This window comes from Rana temporaria, chromosome 1, assembly GCF_905171775.1.
Source record: "Rana temporaria chromosome 1, aRanTem1.1, whole genome shotgun sequence".
In the NCBI taxonomy this organism is placed as follows: Eukaryota; Metazoa; Chordata; class Amphibia; order Anura; family Ranidae; genus Rana; species Rana temporaria.
In genome coordinates, this window is record NC_053489.1 from 81,166,548 (window position 1) to 81,192,134 (window position 25,587).

At 42.4% G+C, this 25,587-nt stretch overlaps 1 protein-coding gene and 1 pseudogene across 2 annotated transcripts in view; one reads left to right on the forward strand and one right to left on the reverse strand.

The window, feature by feature from the left end:
* RAB3C (RAB3C, member RAS oncogene family) overlaps positions 1-25,587 on the forward strand; it is a 215,162-nt gene that overhangs the window by 99,447 nt on the left and 90,128 nt on the right. The gene's annotated exons all lie outside the window — the stretch shown is intronic.
* LOC120925181 lies at positions 10,271-10,401 on the reverse strand (annotated as a pseudogene).

A 25,587-nucleotide genomic window follows, 5' to 3' on the forward strand; every position in this document is an offset into this window, starting at 1 on the left:
TGGTAAGCTTGAAGCTGAGTGGCTGGGATTGTTTGCAGCACTGTTCAAGTAGTCAGCACTGTTTAGCATACAGTTCACTAAGTAAAATAAGTATTTGATCCCCAAGCAAAACATGACTTACTACTGGAGAAACCCTTGTTGGCAAGCACAGAGGTCAGATGTTTCTTGTAGTTGGCTACCAGGTTTGCACACATCACAGGAGAGATTTTGGTCCATTCTTCTTTACAGATCTTCTCTAAATCCTTAAAGTAGATGTAAACCCACTCTCATCCTTTCTAAACTACTTCCATAGTGCTGATCTATAAGGATATACTTGCCTCCTGCATGTATCCTTACCTGTCAAATGTCTCCCCTCTGTCTGTTATAGGAACTGAAAAACTGCAGATTCTGTGGGTGGATCTGTTGTCTGGAGCTCGGTGGGTGGAGTCGTGATGTCAGTAGACTCCCCGCCCACCTCTACACTCCACTTGTCAACATGCATTTTCTCCTGTGTATTGCTTACGTTAAATTCTGCTATGATCACTAACATCCAGTCAAAATCCAGAAAAGTAACCACATGACTTCAAAAAAGGAGTGGGGGTTGGAATTAAAAAATAGTGCCTGTTTCAAGCTAGTGCATGAGATATGCATGAAATATGTAAATAACCTGTCATTCACAGCAAGGGGGAAGAACGAACAAAAGTTTTCTCCTGTTTGTCCATTTATCTCACTGAAAAAAGAAAAGAGGATTGCTCAGAGCTGGATTAACTTTTTGTGGCAAGACTAGCCACAGATGACATGAAATCTTATACTTTCGGGTTTACATCCACTTTACAGTTTCTTGGCTGTCTTTTGGTAACTCAAAGTTTCAACTCCCTCCTTAAATTTTTTATGGGACTAAGGTCTTGATGTGCTTCTTTCTTAGCCACTCCTTTGCTGCCTTGGCGGTATGTTTTGGGTCATTTTCATGCTGGAAGACACATCCAAGACCCATCTTCGGTGTTCTGGCTGAGGGAAGAAGGTTCTCATCCAATATTTTACAATACATGGCCCCATCCATTGGCCCCTCATATCGGCAAAGCCGGTCTGTACCTTTAGCAGAGGAAAATGTATATATTCATTGACATGGCTGTACATGTGCGTTCTTCTTGAGGAGGGGGACTCACTAAATGTACAGGCTGACTTGACGCATTGAGGGGCCAATGGATGGGGCCATGTATTGTAAAGTCTTGGGTGAGAATCTTCTTCCCTCAGCCAGAACACTGAAGATGTGTCATGGATGGGTCTTCCAGCATGACAATCACCCAAAACATACCACCAAGGCAACAAAGGAGTGGCTCAAGAAGAAGCATATTAAGGCCATAGAGTGGCATAGCCCGTCTCTAGACCTTAATCCTATAATATATTTATAGTATATTTATAATATATTTATGGAGGGAGCCGAAACTTCAAGTTGCCAAGCGACAGCCAAGAAGCCTTAAAGCGGAGTTCCGGCCACAATTTCACTTTTTGAATATAAATACCCCTGTAATACACAAGCTTAATGTATTCTAGTAAAGTTAGTCTGTAAACTAAGGTCCGTTTTGTTAGGTTGTTACAGCATTTAGACACTTTATAAAATATAAATTGACTGGGGCCATCTTAAGTGTGGGCATCATGAAGCCAGACTGTATGACTTCCTGGATTTCAGCCTTGCAGATCTCGCACATGCTCAAGTCACATGATTCTTCGAGACTGGGGAGTGCACAGACTCCTGGAACGTTACACCCACTACATTCCCAGGAGTCTGTGCGGTGTAGGTTAGGAAGCTTAAGCACCTAGGTGCAGGAAGTGGGAAAATTAACTATTCTGCCTAGCAACAACACTTTAAAGGCATCTAAAAAAAAAAAAAAATTCTTAAAGGACTAATGACATTTTTTTAAAACTACTGATGTAATGTTATATTTATGGGTGGAACTCCACTTTAAGGATTTAGAGAAGATCTGTAAAGTCTCTCCTGAGCTGTGTTCAAACCTGGTACCTAACTACAAAAAAAAGTCCTACTTCTGTGCTTGCCAACAAGGGTTTCTCCACAACGTACTAAGTCATGTTTTACTTGGAAATCAAATACTTATTTTATAACATTTGTACTGCAGGGGATCAAATAATTATTTCCCCCACTGTATATGGCTTAGCATTAGGTCTTAATTTTTTCCCTGTAATCATGTGGATGTCATGGCAAATTGGTTTGTATAGACTGAAAAAAGATTGAAATTTAGATTTTATGTGGCAGAGTGCCTTTCTACACAACATCATGCTGCTTTGCTAGCATACATTACTGTGAACATGTGCTATTGTCAAATACTAAGCTCACTACACCTCTGTTTAACTTACTTCTCCATGAACTGTAATTTTGTTTTCTGTAGTCTCAACCAATGCCTTGGGTCTGATTTACTAAAGTGTGACACTTCATGATACCTCATTTCACACTACAGTAAATTATATCATTGCCAGTAGCAGGATTAGCAGAAAAACGCATTGGTGATTGACGGGTGTGTAAAGGATGAAAAAAGAAAAACTCCACTTTTTATACTAATCCTCCCTGGGTTAATTTTATACATTCTAAGAATTTGAAGATGTCCTTTTTTTGGAACCCCTTCTGGTTCTTCTGGGATTCCCACCTAGGCGAGTTATCCAGGTCGATCACATCCTCCTGGAAAACTGACATCATGCATCCCAGGAGGCCTTGAGGTAATCATCAGCATATGTGCCACCAGGGGACTGGTGTTCTGATGAAAAAGCTAACCCATCAAAAACTCCAACCACGTCACCATTGGTACAATCGAATCATGATCAGCTGGCATGACGTCAACACTGCTTATGCGCAGATCGTCGGAGGTTGAGGAAAATTATAGAGGACCGCCATGTTGGTACACCTAAAACCTTTCTGATTCCCCTCCCTATTGGTTAACTTGGATAAACAGCGGCCAATAGGACGGGGAATCAAAAATGTTTTAGATATACCAATATGTGTTCTATAATTTACCGCAACCTCAGACGATTTGCGCATGCGCAGTGGTAATTTGGCCACACCGGAAGTGACGTGATTGGAGATTTTGACAAGTTGGCTCTTCCTGATTCTTAGGCCCCATTCACACCTGCGCATAGCGTTTTCAGGCAGAAAGTCGTGCATTTTTACCTCAATTTTGCAGCGATTTTTGCAGCGTTTTTTACCGCGTTTTGTTACCGTGATTTTGTACAGGTCAAAAGGTCACCAATGTAAAAAGCAGAAAAACGCCCAAATCTGCCTGAACTTGTTTGAGCTTCAGGCGTTTTAGAGCTTCTGGCTTCAGGCGTTTTGGAGTGGAGATGTGAACCATCTTCATAGAGAAAAATAGATTTTTTCCCCTCCAGCATTTTGTAGCTTCAGGCTTCAAGCTACAAAGTGCTCAGGTGCGAATGGGGTCTTACAGTCAGCCCCATAATGATGCACTGCAGCAAATGAGCATCATCAGGCGCCAGCTACAAGATCCCGGCAGAGACCACTTGCCCCTTGATGATGTAAATAAAGAAGATGGCAACTCGGGATGTGGCATGCGACAGATTGGCAGGTTGCAGCAGAACAATGCTTGATATGCTGGAGATGGGAACATGTATTGTGATAACAACTTAGGGAACAAGCTTGGAGAGGAGTAATAAAAAAGATAATAAAAAATAATAGTAATAAATGTACAGTTTTTTCCTGCAAAGTCATGTGCATTTATTATAATTTTTAAAGGTAAATTCGCCCTTTAAATAGGATAGCAACTACTGGAAAATGCAGTGAGTTAAAGGGTTTGTAAAGGATTTTTTTTTTTTTATCTTAATAGCTTCCTTTACCTTAATGCAGTGCTGTTTTCATGTCCTCATTGTTCGTGTTTGCTCTCAAGTTGCTGTAATTCTTCTCTGATCTCCACACTTCCTGGTTGTCCGTTTCCTGATGACCATAGTGCTGGGAGCTTTCTCTCTGTGGTCACTAACTTCAAGTAGGTGTGATTACTGTGTGTCTAGTTTCTAGTTTCGTTTTCGAAACCATCACTGCTCTATGGCTCTGTATGCTCTGTAAGGCAGAGAGGCAGGAAACAACATGCAAAAACGAAACTAGAAACTACAGGTACATTATATGATTGATTTTTATATATTTTTAATCGTTTTTAAAAGAAATCAGTTAACTATTATGTCTCTATACCCTGTAAACAGTCATTTCAGCAAAAAAAAATGTTTTTATTTACAACCCCTTTAACCTTATGAGCAAATTACCATTTTCCCAACTTTTATGTACAGAAAATGCCCCCATTTGTCGTAGAAGAGACTTTGCAAATCTAGCCAGTTTAAAAAATCATACAGTAGCTGGTTGTAGGCAGAAATGGAAAGGCAATCCAGTCATTGCTATTAACATTATAGCTGTACTCAGGACACAAAGCCTTTCATTTAAATCCATTCTCAATAGTCACACATGATATATATCTACTCTATGTGCAGCAAATGCCTTTGCAGACCCAATTATAACCTTGTAAAAGTAGCGGTGACATCATCACTGTGGTGTAGACAGCCTGTGCAGAGGGCAGATCTGTTGGAGGGACTCAACAGGCTCCACCCATTGCAGGCTGCCTGCAGAAAACTACAGGAGGGGGCGGAGATAAGACCAGTCACCCTGCACAAAGAGAGAGAGCAGCAGTGACCAGTCTTTATTACAGGAAGCTCCTGCACAAAGGCAACGTTTTTACACTAGATTACTGCACATATCTGGAGGAAATACACAAAGCTCACCAGGAATCAAGTAATACACATACGTCTTGTATTTAGACAATATTTATTTTATTTATTTTTTGCCAATAGATTGATTCTAACGATTATCTTGTAAAACAAGCTATTTAGTTTAAAATACAAATGAAAAATAAAACATTTGTGTATACATATATATATAAAAAAAACATTATGAATACATGTTTCCCTTTGTTATAATTGATCACATTACCTCTGTTTTCAGCTGTATTAGAGCTGGGAGAGGAAAAGCAGTACACTCAGGCCCCGTACACACGGTCGGACAAAACCGATGAGAATGGTCCGACGGACGAATGGTGATGTAAAACTCACGACGTGCTGAAAAAAACGAAATTCAATGCTTCCAAGCATGCGTCGACTTGATTCTGAGCATGCGCGGGTTTTGAACCGATGCTTTTCTGTACTAACCATCGGTTTGGTCTGATGGGGCAGCGGTCCATCGGTTCGGTTTTGAAGCATGTTTTAAAATTTTGTACCGAAGGAAAACAGACCGATAGCCTATACACACGGTCGGTTTGGTCCGATGAAAATGAACTTTGGTTCATTCTCATCGAACCAAACCAACCGTGTGTATGGGGCCTTAGCTTCCCTGTCAAAGGCTGTGCAGTTAAGGGGGGGGTGTCAGGAAAAGTCTGATCATTGGAGGAGAGCAGGATGAGTTCCCAGCACAGCTAGAGAACTGACCATTGTGTGTTCTCTTGGTTAATGTGGTCAGTTTTTAATACAAAAGCAGAGGGGCCACCAGGAACACCAGGGATTTCACATAAAGAAAGCAATACAAAGACGACAGGATACTTTTGCATGCAAGTACATGGTACAGCAGGAACATATCAGGAATATGAAATGTTGGGTGTATATACTCTAAGGATGTAACCCACAAAGTTGGCCATATTGGTAACTCTTAGCAATTCCATGGTAGTATTTTATATTAGGCATTCACAACGCCTTCAATGTTCTACAGAGTCAGAATAACATCTGCATGATATGACTTTACATCTACTGGTTTATCGCTCTCCATGAAGAGCTCACATTTATTATTCCTACTGCAGCTAAAGATTCAAATTACTGCTTTGTGTGGCATCAATATTTCATGATTGTCTTTTAGCCATTTTCTATGTTAAATTACAAACCACTATGTGATTACATTTCCATGAGATAATGTCATAGGCTCGCCATATATTGCATTTTTCCAGCTCCAGCAGGTGTTTGTGTCACGTACCCTTCTCTACACATACAGTGCCTTGAAAAAGTCTTCACACCTCTTGAATTTGTCCATATTTTGTAATGTACAACCAAAAACATAAATGTAATTTTATTGGGATTTTCTGTAATAGACCAACACAAAGTGGAATATAATTGTGAAGTGGATGGAAAATGAAAATGGTTTTCAATTGTTTTTTTTACAAATATGTGAAAAGTGAGGTGTGCATTTGTATTCAGCCCCCCTGAGTCAATGCACTTTAGAACCACTTTTCACTGCAATTACAGCTGCAAGTCTTTTTGGGTATGTGTCTACCAGCTTTGCACATCTAGAGAGTAAAAAAGTTGTCCATTCTTCTCTTCAAAAAAGCTCAAGCTCTGTCAGATTTGCTGGAGAGCGTCTGTGAACAGCAATTTTCAAGTCTTGCCACAGATTCTCAATTGGATTTTGGTCTGGACTTTGATTGGGCCACTCTAACACATGAATATGTTTTGATCTAAATCATTCCATTGTAGCTCTGGCTGTATGTTTAGGGTTGTTGTCCTGCTTGATGGTGAACCTCCGCCCCAGTCTCAAGTCTTTTCCAGATTCTAATGCCACGTACACACAACCGTTTTTCATGAGGAGAAAAATTCAATTTTTTAAATTGGTCGTTAAAAACGATCGTGTGTAGGCTTCAGAGCATTTTTCTCAAAGTTTTTTTTGTCATGTGTACGCTTTAACGACGGGGGGAAAATGTGCATGCTCAGAAGCAAGTTATGAGATGGGAAATTAGCATAATCAGCCCAAAGGGTGGCGCCATTCGAATGGAACTTCCCCTTTATAGTGCCATCGTACGTGTTGTACGTCACCTCGCTTTGCTAGAGCATTTTTTATCACGATCGTGTGTATGCAAGGTAGGCTTGAGAGGAATCACATCGAGAAAAACATTGTTTTTTCCATGACATGAAAAATGGTCGTGTGTACGCGGCTTAACAGGTTTTCTTCTGAGATTGTCATGTATTTGGCTGCATTCTTCTTCCTTACAACACTGACCAGCTTCCCTGTCCCTGCTGAAGAAAAGCATCCCCACAACATGATGCTGCCAGCACCCTGTTTCACGGATGGTGTGTTCAGGGTGATGTACAGTGTGAATTTTCCACCACACAAAGCGTTTTGCTTTTAGGCCAAAAGTTCAATTTTGGTCTCATCTGACCAGAGCACCTTCTTTCACATGTTTGGCACCCACATGGTTCCTTGCAAACTGCAAACGGGACTTCTTATGGTTTCTTTCAACAATGACTTTCTTCTTGCCACTCTTCCATAAAGGCCAGATTTGTGGAGTGCACGGCTAAGGCCTCGTACACACGACCGATAATCGTTGTTTTCTTCAGCGAGGGTCTTGTCAGGCTTGACGAGAATCTTGTCAAGCTTTCCTTGCATACACACTGTCACGCGGTGACGTACAACACGTACAACGCCACTATAAAGGGGAAGTTCGATTCCACTGGCGCCACCCTTGGGGCTGCTTTTGCTAATCTCATATTACTGCGTGTTAAGTAAAAGGTTGGTGAGAGCCGATTCGCGCTTTTCAGTCTGTTACAGTGTGACGAATAAGCTATCTCCATTACGAACGTTACTTTTTCCGAAGGTGCGCTCCCGTCTCATACGTTATTCTGAGCATGCGCGGGTTTCTTAGCATACACACGAACGTGTTTCTCGTCGTAAACCAGCCCGACGAGAAATACGACGAGAAAATTGAGACTCCAGACGAGAAAAAAGAGAGCGGCCTCGTACACACGACCGAGAATCTCGTCGTAAAAGAAACGTCGTTTTCCTCGATGAGGTTCTTGTCAGGCTTGACGAGAATCTTGTCAAGCTTTTCTTGCATACACACTGTGAAGAAAATCTTGTCGTTCTCAAAAGCGGTGAAGTACAACAGGTACGACGGCACTATAAAGGGGAAGTTCGATTTCACTGCCGCCACTCTTGGGGCTGCTTTTGCTAATCTCATGTTACTCCGTGTTACGTAAAAGTTTGGTGAGAGACCATTCGCGCTTTCAGTCTGTTACAGCGTGACAAATGTGCCATCTCCATTACGAACGCTACTTTTAGGGAAGGTGCGCTCCCGTCTCTTTATTCTGAGCATGCGCGTGTTTCTAAGCATACACACGTGTTTCTCATCGTAAACCAGCGCGGCAAGAAACACGACGAGGAAATTGAGACTCCCGACAAGAAAAAAGAGAACATGTTCTCTTTTTTTCTCGTTGAGATCCACGACAGTTTTCTTGACGAAAAACATACACACAACCTTTTTTTGCCAAAAATGCTCTGCCAGCATTTTTCTTGATGGATTTTGCAGAGGGAAACGGTCGTGTGTATGAGGCCATATAGTTGTCCTGTGGACAGATTCTCCCACCTGATCTGTGGATCTCTGCAGTTCCTCCAGAGTTACCATGGGCCTCTTGGCTGCTTCTCTGATTAATGCTCTCCTTGCCCGGCCTGTCAGTTTAGGTAGGTTTGCAGTTGTGCCATACTCTTTCCATTTTCGGATTATGGATTGAACTCTGCTCCGTGAGATGTTCAAAGCTTGCAATATTTTTTTATAACCTAACCCTGCTTTAAACTTCTCCACAACTTTATCCCTGACCTGTCTGGTGTGTTCCTTGGTCTTCATTATGCTGTTTGTTCACTAAGGTTCTCTAACAAACCTCTTCACAGAGGGCTTCACAGAACAGCCGTGTTTATACTGAGATTAAATTACACACAGGTGGACTCTGTTTACTAATTAGACGACTTCTGAAGGCAATTGGTTCCACTAGATTGTAGTTCGGGGTATCAGAGTAAAGGGGGCTGAAGACAAATGCATACCACACTTTTCAGATATTTATTTATAAAAAAAAATTAAAACCATTTAACATTTTTCTTCTACTTCACACTTTTGTGCCACTTTGTGTTGGTCTATCACATGTTTTTGGTTGTAACATGACAAAATGTGGACAATGTTAAGGGGTATGAATACTTTTTTAAGGCACTGTAGATTGCTGGGACATTGTCCTAGTTTAGTATCTATAAAAAGTGAATTTTCATGTGTGCAGCTTATAAACTATCACTAACAGTGCTGCACACACTAACACGTAACCTCTTCTCAGCCGAACTCCAGGCAGATAAAAATAAAAACATGCAGTAATCTATTTATTTCCAAACATAAGATTCATTTTATATGTTTCTGGTGCGTGTAATCCTGTGTATACTTTACTTTATATGTATTTTTTTTTTTTTTGTTGAAAAGCCTGTGGCGTGCAAAACACAACCCAAAAACTCCACCCGGTGCAGGGAAAAATGTGCACACACCTAAAGAGTGACATCACAAAAAACTGCGACGGGTGCAAACGTCAGTGGTCCTCCGAAAAGGACCCGTCTCTGATCCCCCGGGGCGTTAGGCTCCTGGCAGGGAAAAGAGTAAACTGTGGTCCATACAGCCGAAGCCATATGGACCCATCTTGGTCCAAGCAGCCGAAGCCACAAGGACCCAACATCCTCAGAGGGACTGCCGAAACAGAACCCTCCTCGGTGAGGCTCCCCCGAAGGGAGACCCCATGAGAGCCGGTGAACCTAACCAGAAGGCCGAGTCCACCAACTCCCAAGACTTTCAGAGACCGGCCCGAGGACCAGCACCCTACTCGCCACACATAAAGTGCAAGCACCACACAAAAAGTGACAAACAAAACAACACACGGGGAAAAATAATAAAAGAAAGTGGGGAAAAGGAAGATGGGAAGGTGAGGAAAGTGACCAATGTGAAAAACATTGGCCGGCCCTCCGGCCAGGATAAAAATTCCACTGGTCCTAGCCAAAAGGCCCGGCCCAAGCGGCAGGTGTGAAAAGTGTGTTGTGGAGATCAGTGACCTGAAGGTGCCACACGATGAGTGCCCCTCAAACACTCGTGCAATGTATGGTACCCCTGGACTGCCACTCCAGGGGCACAATCTCCACAGGCTTTTCAACGGTCCCTAGCCCCCGGTCCGGACCGGCAGCACCCTTCCCAGCCAGGAAGGTGGGAGAAGAGGTTGGGGAGAGCCTACTGACGCAGACTTTACCCACAACCCCTATCTCTCCCACCTAATCACATTCTGGAAGTACTACCCGCTCCATCCCGGTTAAAGGAGAAGCAAGGGTTCCCTCCAGAACAACTGACTGGGGCAGTTACCACCAAATCCAGGCCAACGGCCAGGGACCCGGCCTCTTGGCTTCGACCTCATGCCTCTCTGTCCAAATCAGAAGGCTTCCACCTCCACACCAACAGGCTTAGCGTCCGCCGACTGCCATCCCTTTCCCCCTGCCACAGGGTACCGGGGACAGTCAGCTTAGCACCACCTATTGGCAACTGATAAGAACAGATACTACACTTGATCTTAGCCAAAAGGCCGAGAAGCGACTTTACTTTATATGTATACTTTACTTTATATACATACTTTATTTGTTACTGGTGTAATACCTGTAATCCCCTGTACAGCAACATTCAGAGCACAGGGGGACACTTGAAGAGGTGTTTTTTATTCACATGTGCTGAGAATGAATATGCTGAGAATCAATATGCTGACAGTAGGAGAGAACAGACAGATGCAGCAGACAAAATCAGCTCACCAACTTGGCTTTACTGTGTACCAGAGTGTAAATCAGGACTATGTGGACAGAAATACAAATTCTTAAGCCAGCCATAGATGGATCAAAATTTGAATGGTTCAGCAAGGCTTGAGCAGGGCTGCCGTCTAAAGCGGTAGTTCTGATGAATGTATTCTGGTAGTGGGGAAGTCCCCATACTGTCAGAACAGAATAGTTACGTGGGAGAGATTCCCCCATCCACCTCCAGTGGTTCACCCGCTGGTTGAACGAAATAAAATTAATTGTGTATGGCCTGCCTTAGAAAGAGAAAACCGCTCCTATATACAGTGGGCTAGATTCAGCAAGAATTTACGACGGCGTATCTATTGATACGCCGCGTAAATTCAAAGCTGCGCCGGCGTATCTTCTTTCTGTATTCAGAAAGCAAGATACGCCAAAATTAGGCTAAGATCCGACTGGCGTAAGTCTCTTACGCGGTCGTATCTTAGTTGCATATTTACGCTGGCCGCTAGGTGGCGCTTCCGTCGATTTCAGCGTAGAATATGCAAATGAGCTGGATACGCCGATTCAGAAACATACGTGCGCCCGGCAGATTTTTTTACGTCGTTTGCGTAAGGCTTTTTACGGCGTAACATTACTCCTGCTATATGAGGCATAGCCAATGTTAAGTATGGACGTCGTTCCCGCGTCAAATTTTGAAAAATTGTAGTCGTTTGCGTAAGTCGTTCGCGAATAGGGCTTTGCGTAAATTCCGTTCACGTCGAAAACATTGACTATTTGCAACGTGATTAGGAGCATGCGCACTGGGATACGTTCACGGCCGGCACATGCGCCGTTCATGAGAAACGTCATTTACGTGGGGTCATGTTTTATTTACATAAAACACGCCCACCTCTTGACAATTTGAATTCGGCGCCACTAAGCCGGCAGATTTACGCTGCCGCAACTTACGGAGTGCTTTGTGAATAATGCACTTGCCTCTCTAAATTGTGGCTGCGTAGCGTAAATAACATACGCTACGCCCGCACAAATTTACGTCGCCGTACTTGAATCTAGCCCAGTATGTATATCTTTTATTTTTTGCCAAATATGTATATCATGTGTGTATGTAGCTGTTTGCCTGGAATTCAACTTTGTATTTCCATGTTTTCAGTCCAATTTGTTTGTTCTGTTTGCCCATTCACAAAGCTTACCTAAAAAAAAAAAAAAAAAAAAAAGATATATACATATACATGCTTTAAAAAAATTAACAGAACACTTTTTTTTAATCAGAGTATAGCATCAAGTCAATTAAACTCCTGGGCTATTGATTTGGTTAGTTAAAGCGGGAGTTCACCCATTTAAAAAAAAAAAAAAATCTCCCCTTAGCTTCCTGCTCGTTCGGTCTAGGGGAATCGGCTATTTATATTAAAATATGTGCAGTACTTACCCGTTTTCGAGCTGCATCTTCTTCCGTCGCTTCCGGGTATGGGTCTTCGGGAGCGGGCGTTCCTTCTTGATTGACATTCTTCCGAGAGGCTTCCGACGGTCGCATCCATCGCGTCACTCGTAGCCGAAAGAAGCCGAACGTCGGTGCGGCTCTATACTGCGCCTGCGCACCGACGTTCGGCTTCTTTCGGAAAATCGTGACGCGATGGATGCGACCGTCGGAAGCCTCTCGGAAACCTGTCAATCAAGAAGGAACGCCCATTCCCGAAGCCCATACCCGGAAGCGACGGAGAGGATGCGTCTCGTAAACGGGTAAGTACTGCACATATTTTAAAATAAATAGCCGATTCCCCTAGTAATAACGAGCATGAAGCTAAGGGGGAAAAGTGCCCTCTAAGGGTGAACCCCCGCTTTAAGTAGCACAAAGCTCAAATCATCTCACCACTGGTTTCTTAAACATGACAATGAGGTCACTGCACTCCAATGGCCGACAAATCCGCAGCAACTGCATGATGCTATCATGTCAATATGGACCAAAATCTGAGGAATGTTTCCAACACCTTGTTGAATCTATGCCACTCATAGCTTAACTGTTAACCCTCCTCCTTCACTAAATAAAGAACCATCTAAAAAGCGAATACTACTGTACTTCTCATTGAAAGTATCAGCTAAAATCCCCATGTTGAGATGCTGATAACTCTAGTTCCATAGATCTCACTGTGTATCCCTACCGTATCACAGAGTGCACAGTATGCACTAATGATGTTTCTCACATTGGCTCTAGATCATTAGCTGATGAAGGTTCCAATGCTAAAAATAATTAAAGCAGTGATGGATAAGGAAGAGCTAATTAATGCATAGTTAAATTTCAGCATTACAAGGGTTGCAGGTTTGTTATAAAAAAATAAATAAATAGCTTTTTACTTAAACACAGTACTCATAAATACATAATACATATTTTTTTTAAATTGGAAACCCCTTGGGAGTAATCAACAGAAATATTTTTTCCCTTATGCCTAAAGAAAAAAGGTAATTACTCCCCCCGCCCCCTTTGTTTTTCCATTCCCCTCCTAATTTTTCAGTTTTTTGCCTAATAAGCATACTCACTCACCCAGTAAATCCATCAGTATCCTGTAGTAATTCACCATTCAGGTTATTTCTGAAAACTCAGGCATCATTGAGAGCTGATGCCTCGTACACACAACCAGTTTTCGGGAAAACTGCCATGACCGCTTTTGGCTGGGAAAACTGGCCGTGTGTATGCTCCATGGCAGTTTTCCCGACAGGAAAACCGTCGGGAATCCCATTGGGAAAAATGAGAACATGTTTTCTTTTTTCCTGCCGGCATTCCCGGCCTTTTTTAAGCCGGCAGTTTTTCTATGTGGAGCATACACGCGGCCGTGTTTCCCGACCAAAGCTCTCATGGCAATTTTCCTGCCAGGAAAACCGGCCATGTATAGGCGGAAAAGCTACCGAGTAGGTTCTCGGTTTTCCCCTTGGTTATTCCAGCGGTCTTTTTACCCCGTGTGTACGGGGCATGACTCTCTCTTCCTGGTTATTGCAAGAGGCCCCCTAATACGGCACATGCACCATTTTCAATTCCTGTTCTAAAGAATGACATGCATATCCCAAGAGGCTACAGGAGCTTAAGAGCTACATCATTCTCGCCTAGATAAGGAATCTGGAAGTGGTGGGCCGCATGCAGAAAAAATGTATTCATAGTTACATTGGTAACCTTGGTAAGGTTGACTAAAGAGACCAGTCCATCCAGCTCAACCTGTGTGGGTGGGTGTATGTATTATGTCTCTAGCACTTCTCATATCCATGTAGTAAATTGTGTTCACTAAGATAACCATCTAAAGGTTTTTTATAATTATCAACACTTTCCATTGACACCACCAATTGTGAAAGGGAGTTCCACATCCTTACTGCTCTAACCATAATCACCTATGCCACGAGTGCCCAACCTTTTGTAGAGTAAGGGCCACTTAAGCGACTTAGTAACTGGTCTTGGGCCACAATGAGCAGAACGGCAGATGTCTGTTCCATGTCCGCTCTGCATATACAAACACACTACTGAATGGGCCCTCTGATCCAATCCACCCAGATGGAAGGGGGTGGATCCCCTTCAGTTTATTTATTTTTTAGCGAATTAGAGGTAGGCTTGTGTAAATGGACATTTAATAACAGTCTTCTATTCAGGTATCGCTGGCCGTTGCTGTGCCAGGTAGGGTGCCCACGTGTCCCGGATTGCCCGGGATTATCTCGTAATTTACATCCTTGTCCCCGGTCCCGGGCACCTTCATTACGGGACAATACAGTGTCTCGAAATGAATCTGACAGTGGGAATATTCAGGAATTCATGGGACAGGGGCGGACCAAGCTGCCATAGCGCTGACTCTGGCTCCGCCTCCACCTCCAGCTGACTGTACTCCTGATTACTGGTTGCTTTAGCCTCCTGGCATCTGGCAACCAGTGACATCACGGCTGTTACTCCCTCCCTGCCCAGCGTTGAAAGCAAAGGAGGATTTCACTTCCACCTCGTCCGTGCTAGTGCTGCTCGGGCCCAAAGCAGCTGCACTTAGAGCTGAGCCCTGCCGCTACCCCCCGTCATGCTATAAACCTAGAGAGTGACAGTCCCACTTGTCTAGTGGCGGCGGGGTGCAGGGCAGTGGAAGCGGAGCTAAAGCCCGCACCGACAGCAGCAGCAGTATCCCGAAACAGCAAACAGCGGCCCTGGTGAGCAGCACGAGGCTGGCTAGAACAAATGGCCCAGGAGGGAGTGGGAGAAGACTTGAGCAGCAGTGGGTGCAGCATCCCCCGGAGGAACTGCAGTAATTCAGGTACAGATAACATGGGGACATACACCACAGGCTGGACCGGGCCTCTGTCAGGGCTGTGACAGGGAGAGAGCAAGCAGGGTAGCCATGAGGTGTGTGGTGTATTCTGCTTTTCCTAACATTCACCTGGCATGGATTAATGGCCATCACTCCTCAGGACTCTCTGCAGGGGCCACTCTGGAGGTACTATCTGTGTGCCTCCAGATTGCCCCCTTACTTCCTCCAGAGTGCTCCCTTACTTCCTCCCCTTACTTTCTCCAGAGTGCCCCTTTACTTTCTCCAGAGTGCCCCTTTACTTTCTCCAAAGTGCCCCTTAGTACAGTAGTACTAAGGGGGCACTCTGGAGGATGATGTAAGGGGGCACTCTAGAGAAAGATGTAAGGGGGCACTGAAGGAGAATGTAAGGCACACTTCAAATGATGTAAGAAGGCACTAAAGGGGCAATCCGGAGGATGTAAGGGGGCTCTGACTAAGTTAGTCCCGCCAGAGTGCCCCCTTACATCCCCCTTACAACCTCCAGGGTGCCCCCTTACTGCCTCCAGAGTGCCCCTTTACTTCCTCCAGAGTGCCCCCTTACATCCTTCGGAGTGCCCCACCACCAAGGTGGTATTGCAGTGGCTGACAGACTATCAGGAGGTGATATTGCACTCCTCATTCTCCTCTCTCCACTAAATAGATTAGCAGAGAGCTTGTCTTCTTACAGCACAGCTCTGCCCATTACTTTCTTCCTGTGCCTATGTGGAGTGGGGGGGGGGGTGTGCCTTTCCTCCAATCAGCTGTCACACAGTGTTTGCCAAGAATCCACTCCTACTGCTGAATGAGGAAGTAAAAGTTCTAACACGATGTAAGAATTCCAAAGAATATAGCAAGCTGAAGACTGAAGACAGCAAATATGCATGTAAAACTTATGTAGAAAGAATGTGTATCATCTGAGGCTGTTCACTTCACTGGGTATAGGAGAGGGTTTACATCCACTTTAATGTAACGCAGTGCCGTATCGCAAAAAATGGCCTATATATGTATCTAACTGAGGTTCTTCCCCTCATGCTTTTTTACAGATACCAGTCACTGAGATGGATTTAGGGAAATAACATCTCTCCACTATTAGAGTGAAGACCAATCTTGCAAATGGAGATAAAAAAGCAGCAGTAGAATTTGGACATTTCTCTTTTAATTGAAAAATTTAACAAAACATTTTGACTTAAGTTGGAGATTAATGTATTTATGAATGTTGTGAGTTATTTGGTTTAATGGACTATAGTAGAGCCCACAGACTAAGTATTGCCAGGGGCCCTAAAGAGTTTCCAGTCCCTATTCTTCCTTGGAGACAATTTTTTATGTATGAATCTGATTGATTGCCCTTCCAGTCAACATATCTCTCAAACACAAATGTGCTTTTGACTATAGCAAGCAGATGCTATCTTTTATCGGTGTGCTGTAAATGTATGTACCTAGCGGTGTTAGTGAAAGCAGATGGGTGATGAGGCTAAGCATGTTTATTTTATGTGTGCAGTACATTCGCCTGTGGTGCTTTTATTTCTGTCTAGGGATTGAATTAATGATTAATTGGTCAGTACAGGCAGCACAGCAACAATAAAACAATCTAATTTAGGATTATATTGAGTGATTGCATATTATTATTATTATTATACAGGATTTATATAGAGCCAACAGTTTGCGCAGCGCTTTTCATCAGGGAAGACAATACAGTCACAATACAAATCAATACAGGAGGGATCAGAGGGCCCTGCTCATCAGAGCTTACAGTCTAGAAGGGAGGGTCAAGTGGAATAAAGGGTAGTTAGCTGTGGGGGATCATCAGATGGACTCAAATAAAAATACAGTTAGGTGTGGGAGGGGTAGGCTTCTCTGAAGAGGAGGGTTTTCAGGGATCCTCTAAAAGCTAATAGAGAAGGAGATAGACGGATAGATTGGGGTAAGGAGTTCCATAGGCTTGGAGAGGCTCTAGAAAAGTCCTGGAGACGAGCATGGGAGCAGGTGATGAGAGCGCTAGAGAGTAGGAGGTCTTGAGAAGAATGTAGAGAACAATTAGGTTGGTATTTAGAAACTAGGTCATTGATGTAGCTGGGGGCAGAGTTGTGGATGGCTTTGTAGGTAATTGTTAGTAGTTTGAATTTAATTTGTTGGGTGAGCGGAAGCCAGAGGAGGGATTGACAGAGGGGAGTAGCAGAGACAGAATGGTTGGTAAGGTGGATGAGTCTGGCAGCAGCATTCATGATGGACTGAAGGGGGGTTAGAGTATGCAGAGGTAAGCCAATTACCCATATTATGGGTAAAGGTGGCCTTTGACATTAAAGAATGGTCAGATGTGTAAGCAACCTTAAAGTAAATATTAATAAATATATACACGAGTGTACGGACACACATATACGTTTACATTTGCTTTATAAGCTCCATGTATTTATCAATTATTTGTTCATATATACACCTGCACATAGATATTCATTATGGGCACACCATATAATCACATTTGTTTTTTAAGGTTGGATTGTGTTTCACAGAATGTGTTGAGATTTCAGGTGATAAACCAAGTTTAATTGGTCAATCAATTAATTAAGAAAATTCTCTGGTCACATGGTCTACAATGAAAAAGTATTTATACAAAGTTCTTTTTTTGTGATTATTAGCTATGACTAAGCACTGTTTGTTAGTGTGAAACGCGTCAGCTCTTCTGTCCGTTCTGCTGTGGCATGTATTTTTGATTTCATTTTTTAAATAAAAGGCAAAACTTTTTTGGAGTGCGGCTGTCCAGAACTTCTTCCTGTTTTATTACACTTGGCCCTTAGTTACAGAGCACAGCTGATGAGAACTGGACCTTCCACACATCAACGTAGGGAGCAGCCTAGGGCCAAACTACAACCTTCATGGTCCAAGTTTGTGTCTGATGGAGTCATTCCAGTGCAGTCAATATGGCTTCTCTGGGCTTATGGAAATTGTTATCAATGTCAATGCAAGGGATGGGGCTAAAGCTGCTACCCTACCCAAGAGCTTACTCTGCCTGAATCTCTAGAACGCATCCTTCTGCTGTTCACACCTTTGTGTCCTTGGCCATTTTTGGAGTGTCCCTTGTCCCCTGTGGACTCCTCCCTTAGACATCTGCACTTTAACCACTTAAGACCCGGACGATTATGCAGGTTAAGGACCTTGCCCCTTTTTGTGATTCGGCACTGCGTCGCTTTAACTGACAATTGCGCGGTCGTGCGACATGGCTCCCAAACAAAATTGGCGTCCTTTTTTCCCCACAAATAGAGCTTTCTTTTGGTGGTATTTGATCACCTCTGCGGTTTTTATTTTTCGTGCTATAAACAAAAATAGAGCGACAATTTTGAAAAAAATTCAATATTTTTAACTTTTTGCTATAATAAATATCCCCCAAAAATATATAAAAAATCATTTTTTTCCTCAGTTTAGGCTGATACGTATTCTTCTACCTATTTTTGGTAAAAAAAAATCGCGATAAGCGTTTATCGATTGGTTTGTGCAAAATTTATAGCGTTTTCAAAATAGGGGATAGTTTTATTGCATTTTTATTAATAATTTTTTTTAATACTAATGGCAGCGATCAGCGATTTTTTTCGTGACTGCGACATTATGGCGGACACATCGGACAATTTTGACACATTTTTATGACCATTGTCATTTTCACAGCAAAAAGTGCTATAAAAATTAATTGTTTCCTGTGAAAATGACAATTGCAGTTTAGGAGTTAACCACTAGGGGGCGCTGTAGGGGTTAAGTGTGACCTCATATGTGTTTCTAACTGTAGGGGGGCGGGGCTAGACGTGTGACGTCATTGATCGTCTTTCCCTATATGAGGGAACAGACGATCAATGACACTGCCCCAACGAAGAACGGGGAAGGTGTGTTTACACACACCTCTCCCCGTTCTTCAGCTCCGGTGACCGATCGTGGGACACCGGCGGCGATCAGATCCCACGGGCGTGCTCACGGAGTTTCGGACCGGGTCCCGAGCGCGGCGCCGACCCCACGGCTGGGCTTAAAGAGACACATACAGGTACGTGATTGTGCCCAGCTGTGCCATTCTGCCGACGTATATCGGCGTGAAGGGGTCCTTAAGTGGATCACTAGTGTTAACCCCTTCTTTGCCAGTGCCATTTATACAGTGATCAGTGCATTTTTATAACACTAATCACTGTATTGGTGTCACTGGTCACCAAAAAGTGTCAGTTAAGGTCAGATTTGTCCACTGCAATGTCGCAGTCCTGCTAAAAATCGCAGATCGCCGCCATTACTAGTAAAAAACAAAAAGTACAAAGTCCCTAAATCTTTCCTCTATTTTGTAGACGCTATAACTTTTGCACAAACCAATCAATATACGCTTATTTTTATTACGATTTTATTTTTTTACCAAAAATATGTAGCAGAATACATATTGGCCTAAACTGATGAATACATTTTATATATATATATATATATATATATATATATATATATATATATATATATATATATTTGGATATGTATTATAGCAGAAAGTAAAAAATGGCATGTCAGGAAGTGGGTAAATCCTTCCGGGGCTGAATTGGTTAAGCTTTAGCTAGAATCAGAACAAGTTCCCATGAGGTATAATAGCTGCTAGCATATCAACTGCTTGACCTCCTGCTGATAAATCCTGCTGTATCCCAGCTCTTGAGTGTTCGTAACATTATTCATCAAGCCACATAGTTGTTTTCATGCCTATCGCAATAGCAATGATCAAATATTCACTATTATGTTGAGCGCAGCATATGGTCAGAACACCAGATTTTAAAATCTAAAAAGTCACGCTGGCAAGATGAAGGTTTCTTCCACTTTCCATGTGACTTCTTCCTTCACCAACAGGTAGAGATATAAATAACATTTCAGCCGACTTAGTCACACAGTGTCGGGATTCTGATGCGCTGAGGCCAGCTGTGACAGATGCAAAATGGAAAAGATAAAAAGGATGGTAAAGGCTTTAGTAAAATGATTTGAAGAGTGCTCATTCTGCCATTAAGGGTGATGCGGATCCCAAAATATTTTTCTAGATATGTGATAGGATTCGAATAGGCTTACTGACGCAATACCAGGAGTTTAAAAATAACAAAAAACAACATTTCATTTAAATCAAAGTGCAAATAAAAAGGTTGCAAATTACTTTTGCTACTCTTTCACGCACATGGATATACAATCGTTCAATTCAAATTTTGATTTGGTTTCATGTAGAGTTTAAAATGAAGCTAGAAACTTTGATCAAACCCTGCTCACATTTCTTTTCAATCAATCTCTATTCAATTGTAATTATTCTTTTTGTCTATTAAATCTACGTCAATCCATAAAGTTGATTGAACTTTACTGTTTAATAAAATGAATTAATTGAAGGTTGCCGTAGCCTCCCTGGTGGTATGATTATGTCAGAGGCGGCTCTAGGCTTTGTGAGGCCTTAGGCAAAACTTGACATGGGGCCCCACTCACGCTCATGATGGGAAAAGTAATCCAAGGACAAGAGCCTCTTCCCCACAACCCTGGCCGGTGGTTGTGGGGGTCTGCGGGCAGGGGGGCTTATCGGAATCTGGAAGACACTTTAACAAGGCGGCCCCTAGATCCTGCTCTTTAATAACTAAGGGGTGGGGGCCTGGTGAACACCGGAGTTGTCACCTGGTGAACACGCCCCCTTGTGAAGTCATTGACTGAGGGCATGCTGGGTCTTTGATGTCACAAGGGGTGGTGTCACCGATATTCACTGGTTGTTAGGGATGCTGGCGGCCCCGTTCCTGAGTCAGATCTCTTAACGCTGCCAGGGCACAGCAGCGTTAAGGTCCCCTTTCCCTCAAAACTGGGGTAATGCATTGGGTAAGTTAGGCAGGCCGCGAGGCCCCTGTGAGTGCGAGGCCTTAGACGCCGCCTAATTTGCCTAATTAAAGAGCCGCCGATGGATTATGTCAGATTTTTGAATCTCAAAGCGGTAAAATTATTTTGCATGGAAATTTGGCGTTTTATATTGTAGGAATAACACACTTTCCAAAAAAACATTAAAAAAAAAAATTAAAAAGTCAGCAGCTACTAACACTGTAGCTGCTGACTTTTAATAAGGACACTTACCTGTCCAAGCGCCGCCATCCACAGTAAGGGAAACAGGCAGTGAAGCCGTACGGCTTCACTGCCTGTTTCCTACTGCGCATGCGCGGCGCTTTGTGAATGGGCCGGCTGCTTTCTGGGACACACACAGTTCCCAGAATGCAGCATGCCCCATTCACAAGAAGACACAGAGTGTAGGAGGAGGAAGAGAATCCACCGCAGAGGATGAAGAGGCAGATTCTGCACTTCCGCATAGCAACAGCTATTTAGGGTAAGTAAAAATTATTTTTATTTTTTCCATTTTTTTTTTTGTGGGGAATTTTTTTTTCAGGTGGAAACTCCACTTTAAAGGGGTTGTAAAGGTAAAACATTTTCCCCCTAAATAGCTTCCTTTACCTTTAGTGCAGTCCTAGTGCAGGTACTGAAATTTAACCCCGAGCCACACCGCCAGGAGGGTTAAACGTTCAAACTTTTCCAGTTGCATTCGTAAATAAAAAAAAGGCAGATTGAAGATGATTAAAATTGGCAAAAGCAATTAGAATTTTTAGCAAATACATATTTTGAGTATAATTGAAATTTTTATGTGAGATAATTTTTTGTCTGTGACGTTCACCTTTTTTATGTGTTTGCAGATTATTGCATTTCATTGACGGTTGTCTGTAATAAATAATAAATCTCTGTTTTAACCGTATTTAAACCCAAACACAAAAATTTATTCCTTTTTGGTCCCTTAAACATTTTATTGAAAGCGTTTTGATACTTTACAGACTGTGTTGATGGGGGAATCCCTCCCCCGGAGCCATTGTGTTCTCCCGGCAGAGAGCCGTTTCTGCTAGGAGAACTGTGTGATCATTGCTAGTGGCCATAACAGCCGCTAGCAATAATCGCATGTAAAATCAGACAGGCTGATTGTACCCAAGTTGATTGATTAACTTGGGTACATTCAGCCTGTCCATTCATGGCTCGAATCCTGGCCGGTCCCTGCTGAAGCGGCCAAGATTTGAACCATCTGTGGCTGGCTTTACTCTCTGCCTGTGCTGATCTCTTAGAACCATGCTTCTCTATGGTATGCCAGCCCGCTGCTAAGGGGATACCATCAGCCCCATCGGATTAGCAGGGGAGTTCGGGCAGCATTTTGACATATTTTTTTGATGTAATACATACATTGTATCAGGGCCGTTTTTAATGTTGATTGGACCATGGGCAAAACATTTATTGGGGCCCCCCATGCAATTTTTCTCTCCACCTGCTCTGAGACATACAATAAATATCAACTAGACTTAAAATCTGTTTACTGTATCAGATCAGGCAGTGATTGCGATTTGTTGCCAGAGGTTACAGCATATCATTACCACTTACTGACTGGTTGCTAGAGGTTACAGTGCACATTACAGCTCACTGATTAGTTGCTAGAGGTTACAGCACATTATTTCTTCTTGTTGATTGGTTGCTAGAGATTACTGTACAGTAATACTGCTTACTGATTGGTTGCTAGAGTTTACAGCACATCATCTCTTCACTGCAGAGGGGCATGATATACATATGAATGTCGCAATTATTTACATATGAATGACGCCGACCTCATCTATTTACATATGAATGCTTCCGTTATTTAGATATGAATGATGGTTATTTACATGTAAACACAGGGTCTGCAGATGAGTCATCTGTACACAAAAATAAGGCAGAGCTGGGCAGCATTAGTAGCAGCACTTCACACTGAGATATCAGGACACAGCAAAGGACTAAAACTTCAAGGGACAAGGGAATTTAAACTGAGATAGTTGGCAAGTATGAAACAGCTGCTTTGGGCCCCACAACAATGACAGCTGCCCCTTTTGCCCTACCTTAAAGACAGCCCTGCATTTGTATGTGATAAAAGTTTTCAGCACTTGCCAGATATATATGCACTTTATTCATGAGGTATATTTTATAAGCACTTCCTTTTTGATTTATTGTTTGTTAGGTTGGTCACCTACTTAGTGCAAGCTGCACCTTTTGATTTTGTTTTTAAATGCTCACTGTTTCTTTACTGCTTAAAAGTTTAAGTGTGTTTTTTTTTTGTTTGTTTTTTTAATATCAATTCAAAATTTTTGGGGTGGGGTGTGTCAGGTAAGCTTTCTAACAGCAATCCTGATGGTATGTAGAATAAGAGAGAGGCTAGAACCCTCTAGACTAGTACTATGTTGTTTCTGTGGAGCTGTATAGTACAGTGAATGAGTGTTACACTTGGTTCACACCTATGCATTTTTTTGTGCGTTTTGCAGTTTGCAGAAAATGCACTACAGTCCATTTAACATGGTTTCCTATGGTACACGTTCACATTTAGATATACTTAAAATTATGGAGTGCAGGGGCAGATTTGCGATGTGACTGGGCTTAAATAGGAACTGCAGTCTGCTCACATAATTTGTAATAAAAACATCTTTGCCATTCTGAAGCTTCCCTCCAACCACTTTGTATATTATTGTATATATACTGTGATTCTGTACTTGCCAAATATGCTGCAGAAATCTCCCTCCACTGAGTCTGGCTGCAACCATTTTAACTGTGGGCAGCTGAAGCTGCTGCCTGTTCCCTTTCAGGATTTACATCCTGCAGCTCTTGTTGGCCCTCTTATGACTCATCCCCCCTCCCTTCCTGGCAAACTCTCCCGAGAGTGAGAGAGAGCGCTGTGCATGATGTCATAAGCCTAGGCTTCTTACCAGACAAGAAACAGGAAGTGGGCTGTATAAGGGTTTTACTGGCAGAAAAAAAAATGTTTACTATCCAAAGTTAAAGCAACAACAAGGGCAGATGATTTAATAGATGCAAAGTTGAAAAACTGACTGAAGTTCCACTTTAATTGTGATAGACGGAGCATTTTTTAAATTGTGACAGCTGATGCAGGGAGGCCTGAGGTGTCACTAGAGCAGGAATAGAGTGGAAATCTTCCAAATGGGGACACTTGTTCCTGTGACAACTGCTGTGTATACAGGACAGGAATCAAAGAGAAGTATCCCCAAGAGGACACTGATGGTAAATAAAAACCTTGGAGGGGTTTTAATCCTTACCTGCTCTATCCAAAATGTAATTGAAAACAACATTTGTGGCTTCAGGTATACTAAAGTCTTCTGCCTGTCTGCATTGAGTTAAAATGTACATTGATCGCGTAGGTGGAAAGACACAAAATTATGTTATTCTTTATGTTCGCAAATCCATTACATTGACAGAATTTCATTTTTTGTCAGTGTCAGTCTTCTGCTAATTGCTGACTCATAAAGCATTTGTAAAGTTGCCATTAAACTATTTAGGACCGAATCTTCATTGTGCAAAAACCTGAATTGCTGAACATACAATACCTGTTTACATTTCTTTTAATTTAATTGATAAAGATTTCAACACATCAGTGTGACTGAATGGAATTTGTACACTTTATTAATTGCTATTACTGTGTTAACCCTTTCTAGCAAGGCAAGTCTAGATAGTGGTTGCATTGTATATTTGGATGATATCATTTCTGTGTATCACATCCCTGTTATAATATATATATATATATATATATATATATATATATATATATATATATATATAGTTGCAATAAAAAGTATGATTGTGAACCCTTTTGGAATGATATGGATTTCTGCACAAATTGGTCATAAAATGTGATCTGATCTTCATCTAAGTCACAATAGACAATCACAGTCTGCTTAAACTAATAACACAAAATACATTAAATGTTACCATGTATTTTTTAACACACCATGTAAACATTCACAGTGCAGGTGCAAAAAGTACATGAACCCCTAGACTAATGACATCTCCAAGAGCTAATTGGACTCCTGTTGGCTGACACCTCACTCCAATCTATGAGATTAGATGGGAGTTGTTGGTTACAGCTGCTCTGCCCTATAAAAAACACACACCAGTTCTGGGTTTGCTTTTCACAAGAAGCATTGCCTGATGTGAATGATGCCTTGCACAAAAGAGCTCTCAGAAGACCTACTATTAAGAATTGTTGACTTGCATAAAGCTGGAAAGGGTTATAAAAGTATCTCCAAAAGCCTTGCTGTTCCATCAGTCCACGGTAAGACAACTTGTCTATAAATGGAGAAAGTTCAGCACTGCTGCTACTCTCCCTAGGAGTGGCCGTCCTGTAAAGATGACTGCAAGAGCACAGCGCAGACTGCTCAATGAGGTGAAGAAGAATCCTAGAGTGTCAGCTAAAGACTTACAAAAGTCTCTGGCATATGCTAGCATCCCTGTTAGCGAATCTACGATACGTAAAACACTAAACAAGAATGGATTTCATGGGATGATACCACAGAGGAAGCCACTGCTGTCCAAAAAAACATTGCTGCACATTTACAGTTTGCACAAGAGCACCTGGATGTTCCACAGCAGTACTGGCAAAATATTCTGTGGACAGATGAAACCAAAGTTGAGTTGTTTGGAAGAAACACACAACACTATGTGTGGAGAAAAAGAGGCACAGCACCCCAACATCAAAACCTCATCCCAACTGTGAAGTATGGTGGTGGGGGCATCATGGTTTGGGGCTGCTTTGCTGCATCAGGGCCTAGACGGATTGCTATCATCAAAGGAAAAATGAATTCCCAAGTTTATCAAGAAATTTTGCAGGATAACGTAAGGTTATCTGTCCACCAGCTAAAG